The 7576-nt window shown below is 39.9% G+C and overlaps 1 protein-coding gene across 3 annotated transcripts in view; it reads right to left on the bottom strand.

Annotated features, from left to right (window-relative positions):
• The window catches only part of LOC105833132 (semaphorin-2A), a 325878-nt gene that overhangs the window by 304325 nt on the left and 13977 nt on the right, over positions 1-7576 (bottom strand). The gene's annotated exons all lie outside the window — the stretch shown is intronic.

Below are 7576 nucleotides of genomic sequence, written 5' to 3'. Positions count from 1 at the left end.
TACTCTTACTAACGCAATATTGAGTATAAGCAAACGATTTCCTCAGAAGAAACCGCAAAGCGAGTATTAATAACGACAAGAAATATGATATTTTCCCCAAAAGTCATCCGGTGGCGTCTATCCAACCTACGGCGCAGCCAGATTTTACCGAAGAAAGAAGATCCACAAGAACCATCAAAGTAGCCTTTCCCAAGCGAAAGCGAATATCGAATTCCGATAAAAGGAAGTAACTCTCTTTGAGGATCTTTCGTTTTAACGTAAGCAATTCGAGGCCGAAATAGCGACCTTTTCCGAGAGAAACGTTATATTTATTGAAGTTTCCGGAGCATTTTCGCCGCGTTTTCGTTATTTTATAAATTTTTTTGCGAATGCCAACGGAAAGAGATAACGAACAAAAAAAAATGCATACGCAGAAAATTGTCGGAAAAAAATATAATGATTTCAACAAGTGAAATAATTCATACCGTGAACCGTAATGCACAAGCCAGTCAGCCACAGTATTTTGGCCCCGCCTATGCTCTTTCGTGTTTTACAATTACAGTAGTTTTATGAGTTTCAGGCTCGCGAGCTCGGGGCGGACTTCTGCCAACTTGTGATTGCGCAAGTTTCTGGTTTACGAGTGCGGACTGTCGGGTTATCTGTCTGTGATACTCCCACCTTGACGACTATCCGCTTGTGCACGTGTATATACGCGCGCATTAACTCGCATAATCGCACGAGCGAGAATGTTAATTCATTACATTCGAGCCTCCGTGGTGCACTACGGAGATTTATCTTTTCACGGCGCCGTATACTTTTCGTTCCACCCCTCATATAAATTGTCGTTGTGCAAACGTAGGCAGACCTCGAATAATAAGGCTTTTAAAATTACTCCGACGCGACGCGTCACTCGCGGATACCGATCGTCGCGGATTTATCCTTTGTTCGTCGACATCGACGCTAACGAAGCGACGGTATAATGAGGTGTGACATGAAGGCGTTGGTACTCGTTTCGGGGTGAGTTGAAGGACCGCTTCAGACACCCCTGCACGTTGCATAAGCGTCTGGGGCTTACGGATTTTCTCTCTGCAGCGTGAGGCGCGAACACCAATAAAGCTACTTCAAAAATACACGCGTGCGACAGCACGCCCGTGCGTATGCGTGTCTACGCATACGTACGCGTCACATGTGCTGCTACAGGGAGAAGCCCCCGAGGGTGTGAAACAATCGTTGAACTCGATACAAGTCAGACAGTATTACTGCATAGCGATACCTTCCGATAACATCGATTCACTACCAGAGTTCGCAATCGACGATATTCATCGATAAAGCACTGTTGCCCTATCGATCGTGACGATCACGAGATGTTTTTAAATGTAAAGAGCATGGACAATAAGTGTAATTAGGACCGATAATAAATAATAATGAATAATACGATTAAGAAACGCTATTTTTCGGACGAAATGGACTTTGGTGCCTGATAATATTTTTTGTAAATTTGTACAATTTCCAGTTTATGCAAACTGTTACAAAACCAACAAATAATCGGCGCAGTTTGTATTAAAAAGTATAAGAAACAATGATATTCTATTTTGGTTCAGTTAGATACGAGTAAATAATCAGCATCTTGTGTAACTAAAAAAACTTCAAAACGAGTAATATGCACTCGATTGGAAATGTAAGGAAAGACGTTGGAATAGCTTCAAAAAGGTGCTCTATAATTCGGCTACCGTCTGACGAATCGAAAATCCAACGAAACCAATCTCTTCTCTCCCCCTACTTCCTCCCCTCATCTCAAAGCTGCGAGCATTTTCTCACTGTGTGAAATTACCATGCCTCTCAGTAACTCTTCGATTTGCGTTTCTCGACGTAGTTCCAAGCACCTGAGACACGAAGCAAGGTGAGAAAATGCAAAATCGGTTGTCTCGACCTGTCTATGGTATACGCGACGACCTAGCAAAATCCAATGTCTGCTTATTCTACTTCGCAATGAACGAATAGAGTCATATACAATGTTTCAGGGATATGGATCTGAAAAGGATGTTTAAGGGGTGAATCATGTATGAATTGCAATATGCAAATAATATACACATATATTTTCCTCCATGACGTCAGGAAATATTACACTGTTCTTACAGTATTTTATAAGTTCTCTTTCGTACGCTTGTCATTAGTAATAATGTTCTGTAAACTTTTATCCCTCTCTATTACAGGATGTATCTGATTCTAAACGTTAATTAATTAATAAATTCCGATCGCTCCAATAATCCGTAGTATTACATTCACCATCGAAAAAAATTAGCGTGTATTTTAATTAAAGGTCAGAAAGCGTATATATCAATTACATTGTTAGCCGACTGCCATTGTTACGGCGAATGTTGACGAGGTGTTTGTGGGTCGTTGATTTATTTGATCATTACATTAAAAAGGGGGAGTAAGGTACTGGACGGTAGGTGGGGAATTGTGAAGGGCAAAACCGTTAATGAGAAGCTTTAATTAACACCTTTACTCATCGAGACGGATATTTGTACCCCCTACCAGAAAATCGATAACTTTTGATCTTTGGGTCTATGAGCAGCACAGACTTTTCGCTACATTTAATTCTATCTGCCACAGAGGAGTCGATCTTTGCCGAACGATCGATTGTGAAAACCGCGCACGTTGCGCATCGTCAACGGGACAAACATTAATTCGGGATCTCAATCAGCGTAATTTACTTCAGAGACGTCGTTGGAATATTCCAACAGCTAAACTTCGCATGTCTAGTTATACGATTTAGTTCATCTGACCCCTTACATATATACTATTTGTAATTACTTTATGACAGTAATAGCTGTACAGGGTATTTCCTAAATTTGATTAGTTATTATTTGACACATTATTTTGATTTCAAGTATATATTATAATCTATATATTTAATCTATAAATCTATCATAATAAACATCTTTTCCTTTTGATACTTTCTTGTCTCATTAGGAACATTAAAGATATTCTAAATGCGAATTACAAGAAATATCCTGTATAGCAAACAATTATGCATGTATATCTAAGTTACATTTTCTACATTAATACAAAACAAATGATGAATGTCATAATAAATTATTACTACGTTAAGCCAATTTACAATTAGTCGCCACACAGTCATGCTCGTAAAATGTCGTTAATATGTAACGTCGTACGAAACTGTCACAGTGCTCTTGAATTCACGGTAGAAATAGCTCATAGGTATATTGCTCATGATATGAACAACGTGATACGAACAATATCGACAAACTTGCAATTTCAATGTATATTTGCCACGGATGATTGGACGGTCAATTTTTCGTGGATTATGCTGCAAAGTCTCTCATAAAGCGTACAAATTGGAAATGCCAGCATTTCTCATACTGAATTTCTGTTGCCGAGCAACCGATGAAAACAGCTGACGCTGATTCCGATAACATTATCTAGTACGTTCCATTACTAACTCCAAATTAGCACATAATTAGCATGAGCCACGTGCAGTTGCGTCGGGAACATGTTAAACTGAAACCTATACACTTATCAAAATAAATTTAGCGTATTCCATAATGATGAAAACCTATCAACTAGAGAACACTGAAATTGGATCTTTCGTTTCATTTTATAATTAATGCGTACAATACCTAAATTTATGCATAATTGTAATATAATTGTTACTGAAATATGTTACAGCTGAAATTATACAATTCGTGTTATCAATACCGCGGTAACATTAAATATCGGTTCAACGAGCTTGAAACGAAATTAAGAGGATTATAAGAAGGAAGATTACACTCGTCATCCTGCTTAATGCATTCATTTAAAAATAATGTTTGTTTCCCAAAGTCGATCTCAAAGAAATTTTCCAAGTAACTTTTACCAACAAACTTTAAGGCGAAAGCTCCTCGGCGAGTGGTTGTACGCTAACTGATACGAGTATCGAAAGAGAGTCCGTTGCATCAATTATTCCCGAGTCTTCGTGCTTAGAACGAAACTTTCTCGTACATGAGATGATGACATACTTGATTATAATAATATCTACTTAAAACTAGAACTGGGAAAAGTAACGTTAGATTATTGCCGGGTGCAGGCGGAATAATTCGTTGGTTAGAAGTAATCGATATTCTCACTGGCTGCTAGCAGACATCTAAAATGCCCCGCCCTTAATGAATAACTTAATTCTCAATGCAAGAAGATAGAGGTTTTTTTGGCATTGGTTGTAATTAATTTTATATTAAATAGTCATTCAATTTTATTGATTCTCGATAAAGCCATTATATTTAAAGCATAATCATTCAACAATGTACATCAAACTTTGCTGTTACCATACATATAATCCGTACGTGTGTCCTCTTTTACACTTGATATAAAAAATGTAAAATCTAATGAAAAAATTTATGATGTATCATGTTTACATAAACTTTTTTCAATGCTTGCTCGATGAAAATATATCCGTAAAATTTTGATATTTATATCCTTATATATTAAGCATAAAGAAAATTAGCAAATTTATCTCTCAACGTCATATATGCAATATGATTTTAAACTACGATCTAATCAGCGAAACTATCAGCAATATTATCGATATGAAACGATAATGACTTTAATGATGAAATCTACTCGCGAAATATTTTCAAGGTTTATTGAAGCTACGGTTCAGCTTCGGAGTTAGTTCGGCGATCAAATGATCGGTCCGTATTTAACGACCTCTTTATCGTTTTTGCTATTCCACTCTCCCGATTCTCTTTCTTCGCCGTTTTCACGCCGCGCCTTCCTGTGCCAGTCCTCCCTCTCTCCCTTGTCTTCCGTCCCCCTTTCTCCGTTGCAGGCGGGAATGATAGCCGCGGTGGATCCAGGTCGCGCGTAAATTTCCGGAATCTTAGCTGATTTATCACCGCTTGAAATATAGGTTGCTCGCCGGAAGGAGGAAAGCCTGGCGCGTTCACAGGTCATGGCACAGTTTGCTTTCTACCTCGTCCCAGTGGCTTCGTCGTCGTTTACCATTGCGATTCGAACGTTGCTGCTTGCTACTGCCGCTGTTGCTGGTGCCGTCGTTGTTGGTATTAGCTAGTGTTAGCTCGCTACAGATTCGCAAGTAGACAACCCGCTGATTCCGACCGAAGGTGAACTCGTGTTTTTACAAGGGGTTGATTCAAGGGTTGGGGCGAGGGTCGACCGCGCGAGGAGCGCGGGTGGAAAGCGATGGGCCTTAGCCGACACAGACCTGGCTAAGGATTTGCTAGGCAAACACCATCGCGGTGTTACGATAACAAATCACTGCGAGCCGGCTTTTGCCACCGGCGAGGCGCCGAATCCGCCACCCAAGTCTCATGTTCCACAGTGCTGTGACAGAGAATATCCGGTTTCCAAGGGGGTGAGAACGTTGGTTGACCACTCGGGGCTGCTTTTGTGTCTAATATAATACGTACACTCGCGTATATTCCGATATGTTTTCTAAAATTTTTATTAGACGGAAATATAACCATTGCGTTTTACCTTTGTGTATTCTGTTCTCAAATTTAAGTATTTGCAATTTTCGTTTTGCTATCTGTATTATATCTAATACACCAAACGAATGTTTCCTCAAATAAAACAAACATCAAACAAGTTTTTCCCCTTCCGGAAAGAGGGGAGTCTGCGAAACTGCCGAGTGTTCGTAAAAAACGCGAAGGAATTCCGCGGAGGCGCGGGTGCAGTCCACGCACGTATTCCATCAAGAGTATAGTCCGGAAACTGGCAGAAGGGTCGAGGGAGGGTCGCCGGAACCATACTTTACAACGGCGTGCCATGGGGCCAAGATAAATGTACTTCGAATCGAATGTGTTCTCGTTCGAACCGTTCGAAGGAGAGAGGGCCAATGTCATTAAGGCCGCCTTTATCGGTCACATTCGGTGCGATTTAGATCGACGTTCTCCGATAAGTTTCAGGTGGCCTTATACGACTAGTATTGCGCAAAACGATTGGAAGCAAGTTAAAGAAGGAAAAGAATGATGCACACATTGGGGTGCGAGGCTATTTTTCCGCGGCATTCATCGCGCATTGCAAAGTACGTAACGTTATCTAAACAAACGCCGAGCTGAATGATAAGTTTATTAATTCAGATTTTATCAACGCGTCAGTGTTTCCATGTTACCCGTCTACGCGAGACAGAAATCCAGTTTAAAGATTTGTCGCAAAGTGACTTTCGCTACATAATGAAAACGGTTTACATAAGAAGTTTTGACAGGAATGTATAATGATACCGCGTTGATCGTGACACACTTAACCACTTTTCCGTATCGGCGAGAACAAATAAAGTGCTATAAGCCAGTCTCTCGAGAGGTAAAAAGAGAGCACTAGCAACTCTCGACTCCCGATCGACCTTTGACGTTGATCGATCATCCCTCACAAACGTCATCAGCAACATATTTCAGCTATTATATTCCCATAAGTCGCAATGTTTATCTGGAGTTATATTTTAGGAAGTATAACATGCGATGTAACAAAACGCACGATTAAAATCAACGTCAACTGGATATATCACTGATAAAATAATTTCTGGCACAAAAGCAACAGAATAACGCCTCCGATTACTTTAATTTTATTTATTAAGATGGATTAGCTCTTGCTGTTTTAAAAGAGGAACTGTCTGATACACAATAGCAATGTAATCTGAAATTATTAACGTTCTTTGCATGCGAAATACTGCTCGCGAATTGCGATGACAAATCACGGCCATCTTCTTCCCCGATCGAATACACCGATTCTCCGCATATTTTCTTCGTCACGCTGGCAACGCTACATAGTTCTCCGCGACATGAAAGAAATCGTCGTTGCCACGCTTGCCCATTTTCGTTATTCACCCGGCAACGCGACATTTCTCATGCGATACTGCATGCAAGCACATGACTCCGGCCATCAGATAGTCAATGGAGAACAATATGTCGCACTTTAAGGGATTTCGCGCGAAGGTTTCGATCTCTCGTGCATCTTCGTAACACGAAAGTGCCATCCTGGAAATCGATGTTATTCGAATTTACGATAACAACAGTATTACTATGATACTGCGCTCGTCTATCGACCGATAGATAAACATTTACAGTGCAACCACGCGAATGTATAATACAGCAATTCCAGTCTGCTCAGTTTTTAAAATTTTACTATATAAGCATAAAGATATTAATAACTTACAATATTTTTTTAATCAAATCTCGTTAAAAAAAAACTTATTTCGAATTTATAATGCAAATAAACTTTCTTGCTATATTTGATTAATTTTATAATGCAAACGATTACCCGTTTTCTATACCTAGTTTCAACATATCGGTACTATAAATGTACGAGTCATAACTTGTTTCTATTGTACAAACTGTGTTTCTTGGAATATTGGAATGAAAGGCAGATATGGATTTTGGATATAGAAAAATTGCGAGCTTGATTTTTCCCGGCGTCGGTATGTAAAAAATATCCTAGATGACTCCTCTCGGGTTAATCAGGGTGCAGAATACGTCAACCGATTTCAGATTCGGAAAGATCGACGTGTGCCTCGCTCCTCGCGGGCGACACGGAGAAATCCGTAGGAGGATTCATACGCTGTCGTCACCGGCGTCATTCTCGT

Source organism: Monomorium pharaonis, chromosome 1, assembly GCF_013373865.1.
Source record: "Monomorium pharaonis isolate MP-MQ-018 chromosome 1, ASM1337386v2, whole genome shotgun sequence".
Lineage (NCBI taxonomy): Eukaryota > Metazoa > Arthropoda > Insecta > Hymenoptera > Formicidae > Monomorium > Monomorium pharaonis.
This window is presented reverse-complemented; position numbering and strand designations above follow the sequence as displayed.